Consider the following 17,833-nt stretch of genomic DNA (forward strand, 5'->3'; position numbering starts at 1 on the left):
AAAATGCAGTTTTTGCGAATACAGTTTCCCACATTGATTTCCCACATTGATTCACTGTCTTCACATGAAATGAGGTGGAAACAACGTTGATTTACTGTCTTCACATGAAATGAGGTGGAAACAACGTTGATTTACTGTCTTCACATGAAATGAGGTGGAAACAACATTGATTCACTGTCTTCACATGAAATGAGGTGGAAACAACGTTGATTTACTGTCTTCACATGAAATGAGGTGGAAACAACGTTGATTCACTGTCTTCACATGAAATGAGGTGGAAACAACGTTGATTCACTGTCTTCACATGAAATGAGGTGGAAACAACGTTGATTCACTGTCTTCACATGAAATGAGGTGGAAACAACGTTGATTTACTGTCTTCACATGAAATGAGGTGGAAACAACATTGATTCACTGTCTTCACATGAAATGAGGTGGAAACAACGTTGATTCACTGTCTTCACATGAAATGAGGTGGAAACAACATTGATTCACTGTCTTCACATGAAATGAGGTGGAAACAACGTTGATTTACTGTCTTCACATGAAATGAGGTGGAAACAACGTTGATTCACTGTCTTCACATGAAATGAGGTGGAAACAACGTTGATTCACTGTCTTCACATGAAATGAGGTGGAAACAACGTTGATTCACTGTCTTCACATGAAATGAGGTGGAAACAATGTTGATTCACTGTCTTCACATGAAATGAGGTGGAAACAACGTTGATTCACTGTCTTCACATGAAATGAGGTGGAAACAACGTTGATTCACTGTCTTCACATGAAATGAGGTGGAAACAACGTTGATTCACTGTCTTCACATGAAATGAGGTGGAAACAACGTTGATTCACTGTCTTCACATGAAATGAGGTGGAAACAACGTTGATTTACTGTCTTCACATGAAATGAGGTGGAAACAACGTTGATTCACTGTCTTCACATGAAATGAGGTGGAAACAACGTTGATTCACTGTCTTCACATGAAATGAGGTGGAAACAACGTTGATTTACTGTCTTCACATGAAATGAGGTGGAAACAACGTTGATTCACTGTCTTCACATGAAATGAGGTGGAAACAACGTTGATTTACTGTCTTCACATGAAATGAGGTGGAAACAACGTTGATTCACTGTCTTCACATGAAATGAGGTGGAAACAACGTTGATTCACTGTCTTCACATGAAATGAGGTGGAAACAACGTTGATTCACTGTCTTCACATGAAATGAGGTGGAAACAACGTTGATTCACTGTCTTCACATGAAATGAGGTGGAAACAACGTTGATTCACTGTCTTCACATGAAATGAGGTGGAAACAACGTTGATTCACTGTCTTCACATGAAATGAGGTGGAAACAACGTTGATTTACTGTCTTCACATGAAATGAGGTGGAAACAACGTTGATTCACTGTCTTCACATGAAATGAGGTGGAAACAACGTTGATTCACTGTCTTCACATGAAATGAGGTGGAAACAACGTTGATTTACTGTCTTCACATGAAATGAGGTGGAAACAACGTTGATTCACTGTCTTCACATGAAATGAGGTGGAAACAACGTTGATTTACTGTCTTCACATGAAATGAGGTGGAAACAACGTTGATTCACTGTCTTCACATGAAATGAGGTGGAAACAATGTTGATTCACTGTCGTCACATGAAATGAGGTGGAAACAACGTTGATTCACTGTCTTCACATGAAATGAGGTGGAAACAACGTTGATTTACTGTCTTCACATGAAATGAGGTGGAAACAACGTTGATTCACTGTCTTCACATGAAATGAGGTGGAAACAACGTTGATTCACTGTCTTCACATGAAATGAGGTGGAAACAACGTTGATTTAACCAGTTTTGTCCCAGTGGGATGTATGTGTTGAGGGAGCGCGTTAGTGATGTGTAGGCTATTGGGATGTAACGCAGGTTATAGTTTTGTGTTTGTAATGAGTTGCGCTGAAAATCGGGTTCACCCCTGCTGATGCGTGGGAACCTGTCGCCGACTGGGGCGCAGGACCCTGATAGACCGGCTGAGGCATGAGAGCCTGACTAACCGGTGGAATCAGGGGAGCCTGGCAATCCTGCAAAGGCAGGGGAGCCTGGTGATCCAGCTGAGGCATGAGAGCCTGATGAGCCAGCGGAGTCATGAGAGCCTGGCGATCCGGCTGAGGCATGAGAGCCTGGCGATCCGGCTGAGGCATGAGAGCCTGGCAATCCGGCTGAGGCATGAGAGCCTGGCAATCCGGCTCAGGCATGAGAGCCTGGCAATCCGGCTGAGGCATGAGAGCCTGGCAATCCGGCTGAGGCATGAGAGCCTGGCAATCCGACTGAGGAATGAGAGCCTGGCGATCCGACTGAGGACTGAGAGCCTGATGAGCCAGCGGAGTCAGGAGAGCCTGGCGATCCGACTGAGGAAGCTCCCGGACCCGACGTCATTCCCACAAAAAAATAAATAAATAAAAAACACTCCCTGATGCTTCCCTTAGGTGAGACGTTATTCTGTAACGCGTTGCGCTGATAATCGAGTGTTTTAATAAATGAATGCAACATAAATCAAATCAAGAAGCACAGACTTAACAATGGAACAGAAACAATAACGCCTGGGGATGGAACCAAAGGGAGTGACAGGGAAGGTAATCAGGAAGGTGATGGAGTCCAGGTGAATCTGATGACGCACAGGTGCGCGAAACGATGGTGACAGGTGTGCGCCATAACGAGCAGCCTGGTGACCTAGAGGCTGGAGAGGGAGCACAAGTGACAGTGTTGTATTTCTCCAGGACAAAGCAGAGCAGCTGTAGCCTCCAGAACTAGCTAAGTGATTCACTAGTTAGAACAGAAGTATAGCATATTTTACTGTCCAGGGACATTAATGAAACACTCACACATACACACACACACACACACTCACACACACACACACACACACACACACACACACACACACACACACACACACACACACACACACACACACACACACACACACACACACACACACACACACACACACACAGAGAGGCAGTACTGCTAACACTCACACACACATATATAGTGGCAGTACTGCTAACACACACGCACACAAATGCATACACTCACTGGCAGACACGTTCAAAGGTGTACAAATTAAATTCAGACGAACATTACTCAAAACGCGGCACATTTGCACACAGGAAGAGAAAAACACAGTTGATTATTAAGCTGCTTCCTTTTGTGTAAGTTCTAGGTAAACGGCAAACAAAAGGCAGAGTCATGTTAGAGCTAAACAAGAGGAATAGTCTCTGTGGTGTACTGCTCCTTGGGGATCTTTGTCAAGGCAGACCATAATGGACCAGCTTATCAGTGCCTACTCAAAGCTACCCCACAGCTACTCTGGTAATATGTAACACACAACACTGTGAAAGGCCGCTAGTTTGAATCCCCGAGCCAACAAGGTGAAAAATCTGTCGGTGACCTTGAGCAATGCACTTTGCCCTAAATATGCCAGGGTCGCCGTTGAGAATTTCAGACCCTGGCTGTTACCTCACTCTCCAAGGGTGTCTTAGGAAGAGTTGGGATACGCAAACAACACATTTCCAGTAGAACAAATATAAGTTCCAACATGCATGTGCACACAGCCTTGGTCACATGGAGACATGTTGAGGAAGATCCTGTTATCCACACTGTCTTTTCCTCCACTCCCAGAGCCTCTCCTCCTCAAATCTCTGATAGTAGTGGGGAGAATTGAGGGGAAAACATAAACTTTACTGTGCCATTTAAACTATTTGAGATGTCCTCATCCAAATCCACAAGCTTCATATCCCCCACCCTCCTCCCTCCTTCTATCCACTCCCAACTCATTCCAAACGGCTCAGTTTCATTTTAAAAGTCATATTAAAGAGGAATTAGGGCTGTCCTGGTTTTCAAGCATGAACACAACAACTTGAATTAAATCATCTGTTGCCCTTTCCCCATCTCACCCTCTCTCCCTCTTGGACGTCATTGTTGCGTTTGTGTTCGTTGATTAGTTTCCATATTCCCTCATAGCGGGTTTGATACTCTTCTTAAAAACCTTTGGGCCTCTACTGTCCACTGTGCAACCAGTCATGCCCAAACATGCACAAACAAGGAGAGGGACAGAACAAGAGAAGAGAGAGAGGGTTCTGAAATGTACACTACATGACCAAAAATATGTGGACACCTACTCGTCCAACATCGCACTCCAAAATCATGGGCATTAATATGGAGTTGGTCCCCCTTTGCTGTTATAACAGCCTCCATTCTTCTGGGAAGGCTTTCCACTGGAACATTGCTGCAGGGGACTTGCTTCCATTCAGCCACAAGAGCATTAGTGAGGTTGGGCACTGATGTTGGGCGATTAGGCCTGGCTCGCAGTCGGCGTTCCAATCCATCCCAAATGTGTAGATGCGGTTGTTGTCAAGTTCTTCCACACCGATCTCAACAAACCATTTCTGTATGAACTTCGCCTTGTGCATGAGGGCATTGTCATGCTGAAACAGGAAAGGGCCTTCCCCAAACTGTTTCCACAAAGTTGGAAGCGCAAAATCATCTAGAATGTCATCGTACTGTATGCTGTAGCATTATGATTTCTCTTCACTGGAACTAAGAGGACCGAGCCCGAACTATGAAAAACAGCCCCAGACCATTATTCCTCCTCCACCAAAAGGTACAGTTGGCACTATGCATTGTGGCAGGTAGCTTTCTCCTGGCATCCGCCAAACCCAGATTCATCCGTCGCACTGCCAGATTGTGAGGTATGATTTATCACTCCAGGGAACGAGTTTCCACTGCTCCACAGTCCAATGGCGGCGAGCTTTACACCACTCCAGCCGACGCATGGCATTATGCATGGTGATCTTAGGCTTGTGTGAGGCTGTTTGGCCATGGAAACCCATTTCATGAAGCTCCCGACGAACAGTTCTTGTGCTGACGTTGCTTCCAGAGGCAGTTTGGAACTCGATAGTGAGTGTTGCAACCAAGGATAGGCGATTTTTTGGCACAACACTCTTCAGCACTCAGCAATCCCATTCTGTGAGCCTGTGTGGCCTACCACTTCGTGGCTGAGCCGTTGTTGCTCCTAGACTTTGCACTTCACAATAACAGCACTTTCAGTTGACCGCGGCAGCTTTAGCAAGCACAAATTTAACAAGCTCACTTGTTGGAAAGATAGCATCCTATGACGATGCCATGTTGAAAGTCACTGAGCTTTTCAGGAAAGCCGTTCTACTGCCAATGTTTCTATGGAGATTGCATGGCTATGTGCTCGATTTGATACACCTTTCAGCAACAGGTGTGGCTGAAATAGCAAAATCCACTCATTTGAAGGGGTGTCCACATACTTTTGTATATATAGTGTATCAGGGTTAAGGGTATTTTCATTTAAATACGTCTCAATCAAGGATTTGGCAGGTGCTCCCATGGAAACTGCGGCCCATCTCTGGACTGTGTGAGTGTGTATGTTTGTGTGTCTGAGTGCGTGACCTCATAGCTGGACACTTTTAGCCGGTTAGTTTCGCTGCAGAAGCTGGGGCTGAGGAGTTGGTTCTTTTCAGAGGAGATTTAGATATACCTCTCCCCACTGACACACAGCATTACTTCCACATGTTAGAGTCCTGAGCTGCCCCACCAACCATTAACCAACATCTTTTCACTGCACTTTCTGCATGCATCAACAATGTAGACCAGTCAGGCACAGCATTGGATATGGAACTGCAACAAAGTTAATAGCCCTGTGTGAAAACATAAATTAATATTATTATTAGTTAAATTATTTAACAAAGAGTGGATACCTCACCAAGACTGCACAACTGATCAGATGAGATTCACACCACTAGAAGTATATGGCTGGATCAGCTGTCAGGTGCTGTCTCTGACAGTAGAGGCTATAGTGATGGTGGTAGTGCGACATTATTGGGATAACGATTCATTCTCTGATAAAACCCAACTTCATGTTTGTCCATGTAAGGTAGAGTGAAGCAGCTTGTCCAGAGCCTGACTCAGAGAAAACAGCCATGTGGTGATCTTCTCAGCTCCGCCGCCTCCGTTGACCACAGGAACTCATTTAAAGGCTTGTTTTAATAAAGGCACAAAAATGGACGCTGCCCTTCCAACTAAAGTGATTACTTCCCCTTGAATTGAGAGATCATTGTCTGTCAGGAGACTTGGACCCCATGCTGTCTCTGCTGTGGTGGGGTGAGTGGCAGACAGAGCACGCAGGCTGAAGAGATCCGACAGTCTACAGGAGAGGAGAAAACCAATCTGGGAAAACCAATCTGACAGAACATCTTTATACTGCAGTACCCTGCTCTCATTCAAAAACCCATAGGCCCCTCGCTGGCCGTGTCTGTTGCTGTGTTGTTGCTTGTAAAGGAATGGGTTAATGCAGTGTGTGTGTGTGTGTGTGTTTGTGTGATTGTGTGTATGTGTGTGTGTGTGTGTGTGTGTGTCTGTCTGTTTGTATGCGTGTGTTAGCATGGCTCATGCTTTTGCATGGACTCAAGCTTAACATTATTGTCATCGATCGCCCACTAGGTGCCCTTGGAGAGTTTCTCAAAGAGCTTGGCAACTTGATAAGTTCATTTACTTGGTGACTTCAACCTGCCTTTGATTAATTTATTTTCAATTACCTCTTTCCCCTCCTCACAAGGCAGGCAATATGCTTGACCTCATCTTCACTAGAGGCTGCACACCTACTATTCTCACTACAACCCCCTCCAGGTCTCTGATCACTACTTTGTTTCCTTTTCTATCTCCCTTTCCTCCAACCCTAACCATGAATATTGTGTGCCGTCACAATATTCGCTATCCCTCTCTCCCACTACTCTTCTTTTCTATCATCTCTCCCTTCCGCTAAATCCTTCTCCCTTCTGTCTCCTGATTCTGTCTCTTCGGCCCTACTCTCCTCCCATTCCACATCCTATGACTCCTACTGTCCCCTTTCCTCCCGGGCGGCTCGGCTCTCCCCTCCTGCTCTGTGGGTAAGTGACTCATTGCGTGCTTAAAGAACAGGGCTGCAGACAGCTGAGCGAAAATTGAGGAAAATTAACTTTTGGAGGGCCTATCATCCTTTCACTCCCTACTCTCTACCTTCTCTTCCGCTGTATCCACTGCTAAAGCCATTTTCTACCACTCTAGATTTCCTAACCCTATGAAACTTTTCCATCTTCTCCTACCTCCTTAATCCTCCACCCCTCCCCCCTCCCTCTCTGCGGACGATTTTGTCAACAACTTTGAAAAAAAGGTTGACGACATCTGCTACTCATTCACTGAGCCTATTGAGTCTGTTGGTCTCACTCACACAGAACTACCCTACGCCTTGACCTCTTTCTCCCCTCTCTCTCCAGATGACATCCTGCAACTAGTGAGGTCTGGCCACCCGACAACCTGCCCGCTCAACCCCATCCCATCCTCCCTTCTCCAGACCATCTCTGGAGACCTTCTCCCATTCCGCATTTCCCTCATCAACTCATCTCTGACCACTTGCTGCTTCATCTCTGACTTCAAAATGGCCCGAGTTGCTCCCTTCCTCAAGAAACCAACACTTTACTCATCCGACGTAAAAACTGTAGACATGTATCCCTTCTTTCTTTTCATTCCAAAATACTTTGAGCATGCTGTCTCTGATCAACTTTCTCATTATCTCTCTCTTCTCTGAACGATCTTCTTGACCCTAACCAGTCAGGCTTCAAGACGGGTCACTCAACTGAGACTGCTCTTCTCTGTCACAGAGTATCTCCACACTGCCAAAGCTGACTCTCCCTCCTCTGTTCTCATCCTCCTAGATCTATCTGCTGCCTTTGACACCGTGAACCATCAGATCCTCCTTTCCACCCTCTCAGGGCTGGGCATCTCAGGCTACGTACTCTCACTGCTGGTGTCCCCCAGGGCTCGGTTCTAGGCCCTCTCCTCTTCTCTCTATACACCAAGTCACCCGGTTCCGTCATATCCTCACATGGACTCTCCTATTGTTGGCATGACCCTGAACAACACCCTGTCGTTCTCTGCAGACATCAAAGCAGTGACCCGCTCCTGTAGGTTCATGCTCTACAACATCTGTAGAGTACAACCTTACCTCACAAAGGAAGTGGTGCAGGTCCTAATCCAAGCACTGTAGGCTGGGCTCCCCGCTTGTGCCATCAAACCCCTGCAACTTATCCAGAACGCAACAGCCCGCCTGGTTTTCAACCTCCCCAAGTACTCTCCTGTCACCCCACTCCTCCGCACATTCCACTGGCTTCCAGTTGAAGTTCACATCCACTACGAGACCATGGTGCTAACCTACAGAACAGCAAGAGGAACTGCCCCTCCCTACCTTCAGGCTATGCTCAAACCCTACACCCCAACACGAGCACTCCATTCTGCCACATCAGGTTTCCTGGCCCACCCCTACGGGAGGGCAGCTCCCACTCAGTCCAGTCCAAGCTCTTCTCTGTCCTGGAACTCCAATGGTGGAAATGCTAAGCCAGCAGAGTCCCTTCCCATCTTCCGAAAAACATCTGAAACCTTTCAAACAGTATCTTAAATAATCCTCATCCTTACCTCGACCCCCCCACCCCCAAAAAAAATAAAAAAATATGAAAATCTTTTAATTAACCAGCACTTGCACCTGACCGTCCCCACCCCTACCCCACCCCTCCTTCTAGCTCGGACTCTACTGACAGCTACGTTATTAAGGAAACATTTACTTTCAATGCCTCTGTTTTGTGGTTGTCCAACCTAGTATCTTAAGATGAATGCACTAACTGGATAAGAGCGTCTGCTAAATGACTAACATGTCAAATGTAAACATTTAAATGTGGGATATGATGTCATATCTCCTGACATCATAATTCTGGTTACTCTATATCCTTTACTTATCCTACTCAGGTGACTGATATGAGTGGGAACCGTTCAATTTAGTATCAATGCCCTGATAATGTCAGTATGTATCTGAGGTCATAAGGTCAGTCAGGTAGGACACCTGTGTGCCTTTCTGGGCCTCCCCCCTCTCACAAAGCACTGAATGATATGGTTCCTTTCCTCACAGGAATGGCACCAGACATCTGTAAATTATAAAGCTATTTTCCTAATAATTACCCCCTCAACGGGGGTGACCTTTGTGCCTCCCCACCACAGCCGGAGCAGCACACAGGTAATTAATGCTCTGCGCACACACACAGATACACGCACGTACACACCATGCACACATACCCCTACCCCCATGGAGAGAGGGCTACACGGACCACTGGGCCCCCTGTGAAAATAATACCCTGCCCCTCCAGGACATCAATGACTGGGAAATGTGTGTTCATGTGAGTGGGAGGTGTTTAGTGTGTGGGAATAGCTGTGTAATGGTGTGTGAATCTTTAAGTGAGACTAAGAGAGGTTCTCTCATCTAGTTAGGACACTGTTCTAGTCAGAGCAGCTGCAGAATGTTCTCTTATCTAGTTAGGACAATGTTCTAGTCAGGACAGACTGTTCTCTTATATAGTTAGGACAATATTCTAGTCAGAGCAGCTGCAGACTGTTCTCTTATCTAGTTGGGACAATGTTCTAGTCAGGACAGACTGTTCTCTTATATAATTAGGACAATATTCTAGTCAAAGCAGCTGCAGACTGTTCTCTCATCTATTTAGGACACTATCCTAATCAGAGCAGACTGTTATGTTATCTAGTTAGGGCAATGTCCTAATCAGAGCAGACTGTTCTCTAATCTAGTTAGGACACTCTCCTAATCAGAGCAGACTGTTATCTAATCTATTTAGGACAACTCCTAATCAGAGCAGACTGTTATGTTATCTAGTTAGGGCAATGTCCTAGTCAGAGCAGACTGTTATCTAATCTACTTTGGACACTCTCCTAATCAGAGCAGACTGTTATCTAATCTATTTAGGACACTCTCCTAATCAGAGCAGACTGTTATGTTATCTAATCTATTTAGGACACTCTCCTAATCAGAGCAGACTGTTATCTAATCTATTTAGGACACTCTCCTAATCAGAGCAGACTGTTATGTTATCTAGTTAGGGCACTGTTCTAGTCAGCTGCAGACTGTTCTCTAATCTAGTTAGAACACTCTCCTAGTCAGAGCAGACTGTTATGTTATCTAGTTAGGACACTGTCCTAGTCAGAGCAGACTGTTCTCTTATCTAGTTAGGACACTGTCCTAGTCAGAGCAGACTGTTCTCTTATCTAGTTAGGGCACTGTTCTAGTCAGCTGCAGACTGTTCTCTAATCTAGTTGGGGCAATGTCCTAGTCAGAGCAGACTGTTATCTAATCTAGTTAGGGCACTGTCCTAGTCAGAGCAGACTGTTCTCTTATCTAGTTAGGGCACTGTTCTAGTCAGAGCAGACTGTTCTCTAATCTAGTTGGGACAATGTTCTAGTCAGAGCAGACTGTTCTCTTATCTAGTTAGAACACTCTCCTAGTCAGAGCAGACTGTTCTCTCATCTAGTTAGGACACTGTCCTAGTCAGAGCAGACTGTTATCTAATCTAGTTAGGACACTGTCCTAGTCAGGACAGACTGTTATCTTATCTAGTTAGGACACTGTCCTAGTCAGAGCAGACTGTTATCTAATCTAGTTAGGACACTGTTCTAGTCAGAGCAGACTGTTCTCTAATCTAGTTAGGACACTGTCCTAGTCAGAGCAGACTGTTCTCTTATCTAGTTAGGACACTGTCCTAGTCAGAGCAGACTGTTCTCTTATCTAGTTAGGACACTGTCCTAGTCAGAGCAGACTGTTCTCTTATCTAGTTAGGACACTGTCCTAGTCAGAGCAGACTGTTATCTAATCTAGTTAGGACACTGTCCTAGTCAGAGCAGACTGTTCTCTAATCTAGTTAGGACAGTGTTCTAGTCATAGTAGCTGCAGACTGTTCTCTAATCTAGTTAGGACACTGTCCTAGTCAGAGCAGACTGTTATGTTATCTAGTTAGGACACTGTCCTAGTCAGAGCAGACTGTTATCTAATCTAGTTAGGACACTCTCCTAATCAGAGCAGACTGTTATCTAATCTAGTTAGGACACTGTCCTAGTCAGAGCAGACTGTTATCTAATCTAGTTAGGACACTGTCCTAGTCAGAGCAGACTGTTATCTAATCTAGTTAGGACACTGTCCTAGTCAGAGCAGACTGTTCTCTTATCTAGTTAGGACACTGTCCTAGTCAGAGCAGACTGTTATCTAATCTAGTTAGGACACTGTCCTAGTCAGAGCAGACTGTTATCTAATCTAGTTAGGACACTGTCCTAGTCAGAGCAGACTGTTATCTAATCTAGTTAGGACACTGTCCTAGTCAGAGCAGACTGTTATGTTATCTAGTTAGGATACTGTTCTAGTCAGAGCAGACTGTTATCTAATCTAGTTAGGACAATGTCCTAGTCAGAGCAGACTGTTATCTAATCTAGTTAGGGCACTGTCCTAGTCAGAGCAGACTGTTATGTTATCTAGTTAGGACACTGTCCTAGTCAGAGCAGACTGTTCTCTAATCTAGTTAGGACACTGTCCTAGTCAGAGCAGACTGTTCTCTAATCTAGTTGGGACAATGTCCTAGTCAGAGCAGACTGTTCTCTAATCTAGTTGGGACAATGTCCTAGTCAGAGCAGACTGTTATCTAATCTAGTTAGTACACTGTCCTAGTCAGAGCAGACTGTTATGTTATCTAGTTAGGACACTGTCCTAGTCAGAGCAGACTGTTCTCTTATCTAGTTAGGACACTGTCCTAGTCAGAGCAGACTGTTCTCTAATCTAGTTGGGACAATGTCCTAGTCAGAGCAGACTGTTCTCTAATCTAGTTGGGACAATGTTCTAGTCAGAGCAGACTGTTCTCTAATCTAGTTGGGACAATGTCCTAGTCAGAGCAGACTGTTCTCTAATCTAGTTGGGACAATGTCCTAGTCAGAGCAGACTGTTCTCTAATCTAGTTGGGACAATGTCCTAGTCAGAGCAGACTGTTCTCTAATCTAGTTGGGACAATGTTCTAGTCAGAGCAGACTGTTCTCTTATCTAGTTAGGACACTATCCTAATCAGAGCAGACTGTTATGTTATCTAGTTAGGACACTGTCCTAGTCAGAGCAGACTGTTCTCTAATCTAGTTGGGACAATGTTCTAGTCAGAGCAGACTGTTCTCTTATCTAGTTAGGACACTATCCTAATCAGAGCAGACTGTTATGTTATCTAGTTAGGACACTGTCCTAGTCAGAGCAGACTGTTCTCTAATCTAGTTGGGACAATGTTCTAGTCAGAGCAGACTGTTCTCTTATCTAGTTAGGACACTGTTCTAGTAAGAGCAGACTGTTTTCTAATCTAGTTGGGACAATGTTCTAGTCAGAGCAGACTGTTATCTAATCTAGTTAGGGCAATGTCCTAGTCAGAGCAGACTGTTCTCTAATCTAGTTGGGACAATGTCCTAGTCAGAGCAGACTGTTCTCTAATCTAGTTGGGACAATGTTCTAGTCAGAGCAGACTGTTCTCTTATCTAGTTAGGACACTATCCTAATCAGAGCAGACTGTTATGTTATCTAGTTAGGACACTGTTCTAGTCAGCTGCAGACTGTTCTCTAATCTAGTTGGGACAATGTTCTAGTCAGAGCAGACTGTTCTCTTATAAAGTTAGGACACTATCCTAATCAGAGCAGACTGTTATGTTATCTAGTTAGGACACTGTTCTAGTCAGCTGCAGACTGTTCTCTAATTTAGTTGGGACAATGTTCTAGTCAGAGCAGACTGTTCTCTTATCTAGTTAGGGCACTGTCCTAGTCAGAGCAGACTGTTCTCTAATCTAGTTGGGACAATGTTCTAGTCAGAGCAGACTGTTCTCTTATCTAGTTAGGACACTATCCTAATCAGAGCAGACTGTTATGTTATCTAGTTAGGACACTGTTCTAGTCAGCGCAGACTGTTCTCTTATCTAGTTAGAACACTCTCCTAGTCAGAGCAGACTGTTCTCTTATCTAGTTAGGACACTGTTCTAGTCAGAGCAGACTGTTCTCTTATCTAGTTAGGGCACTGTTCTAGTCAGCTGCAGACTGTTCTCTAATCTAGTTGGGGCAATGTCCTAGTCAGAGCAGACTGTTATCTAATCGAGTTAGGGCACTGTCCTAGTCAGAGCAGACTGTTCTCTTATCTAGTTAGGGCACTGTTCTAGTCAGAGCAGACTGTTCTCTAATCTAGTTGGGACAATGTTCTAGTCAGAGCAGACTGTTCTCTTATCTAGTTAGAACACTCTCCTAGTCAGAGCAGACTGTTCTCTTATCTAGTTAGGACACTGTCCTAGTCAGAGCAGACTGTTCTCTTATCTAGTTAGGACACTGTCCTAGTCAGAGCAGACTGTTCTCTAATCTAGTTAGGACACTGTTCTAGTCAGCTGCAGACTGTTATGTTATCTAGTTAGGACACTGTCCTAGTCAGAGCAGACTGTTATCTAATCTAGTTAGGACACTGTCCTAGTCAGAGCAGACTGTTCTCTAATCTAGTTAGGACAGTGTTCTAGTCATAGTAGCTGCAGACTGTTCTCTAATCTAGTTAGGACACTGTCCTAGTCAGAGCAGACTGTTATGTTATCTAGTTAGGACACCTGTCCTAGTCAGAGCAGACTGTTATCTAATCTAGTTAGGACACTCTCCTAATCAGAGCAGACAGTTATCTAATCTAGTTAGGACACTGTCCTAGTCAGAGCAGACTGTTATCTAATCTAGTTAGGACACTGTCCTAGTCAGAGCAGACTGTTATCTAATCTAGTTAGGACACTGTCCTAGTCAGAGCAGACTGTTCTCTTATCTAGTTAGGACACTGTCCTAGTCAGAGCAGACTGTTATCTAATCTAGTTAGGACACTGTCCTAGTCAGAGCAGACTGTTATCTAATCTAGTTAGGACACTGTCCTAGTCAGAGCAGACTGTTATCTAATCTAGTTAGGACACTGTCCTAGTCAGAGCAGACTATTATGTTATCTAGTTAGGACACTGTTCTAGTCAGAGCAGACTGTTATCTAATCTAGTTAGGACAATGTCCTAGTCAGAGCAGACTGTTATCTAATCTAGTTAGGGCACTGTCCTAGTCAGAGCAGACTGTTATGTTATCTAGTTAGGACACTGTCCTAGTCAGAGCAGACTGTTCTCTTATCTAGTTAGGACACTGTCCTATTCAGAGCAGACTGTTCTCTAATCTAGTTGGGACAATGTCCTAGTCAGAGCAGACTGTTATCTAATCTAGTTAGGACACTGTCCTAGTCAGAGCAGACTGTTATGTTATCTAGTTAGGACACTGTCCTAGTCAGAGCAGACTGTTCTCTTATCTAGTTAGGACACTGTCCTAGTCAGAGCAGACTGTTCTCTAATCTAGTTGGGACAATGTCCTAGTCAGAGCAGACTGTTCTCTAATCTAGTTGGGACAATGTCCTAGTCAGAGCAGACTGTTCTCTAATCTAGTTGGGACAATGTCCTAGTCAGAGCAGACTGTTCTCTAATCTAGTTGGGACAATGTCCTAGTCAGAGCAGACTGTTCTCTAATCTAGTTGGGACAATGTTCTAGTCAGAGCAGACTGTTCTCTTATCTAGTTAGGACACTATCCTAATCAGAGCAGACTGTTATGTTATCTAGTTAGGACACTGTCCTAGTCAGAGCAGACTGTTCTCTAATCTAGTTGGGACAATGTCCTAGTCAGAGCAGACTGTTCTCTAATCTAGTTGGGACAATGTCCTAGTCAGAGCAGACTGTTCTCTAATCTAGTTGGGACAATGTCCTAGTCAGAGCAGACTGTTCTCTAATCTAGTTGGGACAATGTTCTAGTCAGAGCAGACTGTTCTCTTATCTAGTTAGGACACTATCCTAATCAGAGCAGACTGTTATGTTATCTAGTTAGGACACTGTCCTAGTCAGAGCAGACTGTTCTCTAATCTAGTTGGGACAATGTTCTAGTCAGAGCAGACTGTTCTCTTATCTAGTTAGGACACTATCCTAATCAGAGCAGACTGTTATGTTATCTAGTTAGGACACTGTCCTAGTCAGAGCAGACTGTTCTCTAATCTAGTTGGGACAATGTTCTAGTCAGAGCAGACTGTTCTCTAATCTAGTTAGGACACTGTCCTAGTCAGAGCAGACTGTTATCTTATCTAGTTAGGACACTCTCCTAGTCAGAGCAGACTGTTCTCTTATCTAGTTAGGACACTGTCCTAGTCAGAGCAGACTGTTCTCTTATCTAGTTAGGACACTGTCCTAGTCAGAGCAGACTGTTCTCTAATCTAGTTAGGACACTGTTCTAGTCAGCTGCAGACTGTTATGTTATCTAGTTAGGACACTGTCCTAGTCAGAGCAGACTGTTATCTAATCTAGTTAGGACACTGTCCTAGTCAGAGCAGACTGTTCTCTAATCTAGTTAGGACAGTGTTCTAGTCATAGTAGCTGCAGACTGTTCTCTAATCTAGTTAGGACACTGTCCTAGTCAGAGCAGACTGTTATGTTATCTAGTTAGGACACCTGTCCTAGTCAGAGCAGACTGTTATCTAATCTAGTTAGGACACTCTCCTAATCAGAGCAGACTGTTATCTAATCTAGTTAGGACACTGTCCTAGTCAGAGCAGACTGTTATCTAATCTAGTTAGGACACTGTCCTAGTCAGAGCAGACTGTTCTCTTATCTAGTTAGGACACTGTCCTAGTCAGAGCAGACTGTTCTCTAATCTAGTTGGGACATTGTCCTAGTCAGAGCAGACTGTTCTCTAATCTAGTTGGGACAATGTCCTAGTCAGAGCAGACTGTTCTCTAATCTAGTTGGGACAATGTCCTAGTCAGAGCAGACTGTTCTCTAATCTAGTTGGGACAATGTCCTAGTCAGAGCAGACTGTTCTCTAATCTAGTTGGGACAATGTTCTAGTCAGAGCAGACTGTTCTCTTATCTAGTTAGGACACTATCCTAATCAGAGCAGACTGTTATGTTATCTAGTTAGGACACTGTCCTAGTCAGAGCAGACTGTTCTCTAATCTAGTTGGGACAATGTCCTAGTCAGAGCAGACTGTTCTCTTATCTAGTTAGGACACTATCCTAATCAGAGCAGACTGTTATGTTATCTAGTTAGGACACTGTCCTAGTCAGAGCAGACTGTTCTCTAATCTAGTTGGGACAATGTCCTAGTCAGAGCAGACTGTTCTCTAATCTAGTTGGGACAATGTCCTAGTCAGAGCAGACTGTTCTCTAATCTAGTTGGGACAATGTCCTAGTCAGAGCAGACTGTTCTCTAATCTAGTTGGGACAATGTTCTAGTCAGAGCAGACTGTTCTCTTATCTAGTTAGGACACTATCCTAATCAGAGCAGACTGTTATGTTATCTAGTTAGGACACTGTCCTAGTCAGAGCAGACTGTTCTCTAATCTAGTTGGGACAATGTTCTAGTCAGAGCAGACTGTTCTCTTATCTAGTTAGGACACTATCCTAATCAGAGCAGACTGTTATGTTATCTAGTTAGGACACTGTCCTAGTCAGAGCAGACTGTTCTCTAATCTAGTTGGGACAATGTTCTAGTCAGAGCAGACTGTTCTCTAATCTAGTTAGGACACTGTCCTAGTCAGAGCAGACTGTTATCTTATCTAGTTAGGACACTCTCCTAGTCAGAGCAGACTGTTCTCTTATCTAGTTAGTACACTGTCCTAGTCAGAGCAGACTGTTCTCTTATCTAGTTAGGACACTGTCCTAGTCAGAGCAGACTGTTCTCTAATCTAGTTAGGACACTGTTCTAGTCAGCTGCAGACTGTTATGTTATCTAGTTAGGACACTGTCCTAGTCAGAGCAGACTGTTATCTAATCTAGTTAGGACACTGTCCTAGTCAGAGCAGACTGTTCTCTAATCTAGTTAGGACAGTGTTCTAGTCATAGTAGCTGCAGACTGTTCTCTAATCTAGTTAGGACACTGTCCTAGTCAGAGCAGACTGTTATGTTATCTTGTTAGGACACCTGTCCTAGTCAGAGCAGACTGTTATCTAATCTAGTTAGGACACTCTCCTAATCAGAGCAGACTGTTATCTAATCTAGTTAGGACACTGTCCTAGTTAGAGCAGACTGTTATCTAATCTAGTTAGGACACTGTCCTAGTCAGAGCAGACTGTTATCTAATCTAGTTAGGACACTGTCCTAGTCAGAGCAGACTGTTCTCTTATCTAGTTAGGACACTGTCCTAGTCAGAGCAGACTGTTATCTAATCTAGTTAGGACACTGTCCTAGTCAGAGCAGACTGTTCTCTAATCTAGTTGGGACAATGTCCTAGTCAGAGCAGACTGTTCTCTAATCTAGTTGGGACAATGTCCTAGTCAGAGCAGACTGTTCTCTAATCTAGTTGGGACAATGTTCTAGTCAGAGCAGACTGTTCTCTTATCTAGTTAGGACACTATCCTAATCAGAGCAGACTGTTATGTTATCTAGTTAGGACACTGTCCTAGTCAGAGCAGACTGTTCTCTAATCTAGTTGGGACAATGTTCTAGTCAGAGCAGACTGTTCTCTTATCTAGTTAGGACACTATCCTAATCAGAGCAGACTGTTATGTTATCTAGTTAGGACACTGTCCTAGTCAGAGCAGACTGTTCTCTAATCTAGTTGGGACAATGTTCTAGTCAGAGCAGACTGTTCTCTAATCTAGTTAGGACACTGTCCTAGTCAGAGCAGACTGTTATCTTATCTAGTTAGGACACTCTCCTAGTCAGAGCAGACTGTTCTCTTATCTAGTTAGGACACTGTCCTAGTCAGAGCAGACTGTTCTCTTATCTAGTTAGGACACTGTCCTAGTCAGAGCAGACTGTTCTCTAATCTAGTTAGGACACTGTTCTAGTCAGCTGCAGACTGTTATGTTATCTAGTTAGGACACTGT

This window comes from Oncorhynchus mykiss, chromosome 24, assembly GCF_057628025.1.
Source record: "Oncorhynchus mykiss isolate SJ-2025 chromosome 24, ASM5762802v1, whole genome shotgun sequence".
In the NCBI taxonomy this organism is placed as follows: Eukaryota; Metazoa; Chordata; class Actinopteri; order Salmoniformes; family Salmonidae; genus Oncorhynchus; species Oncorhynchus mykiss.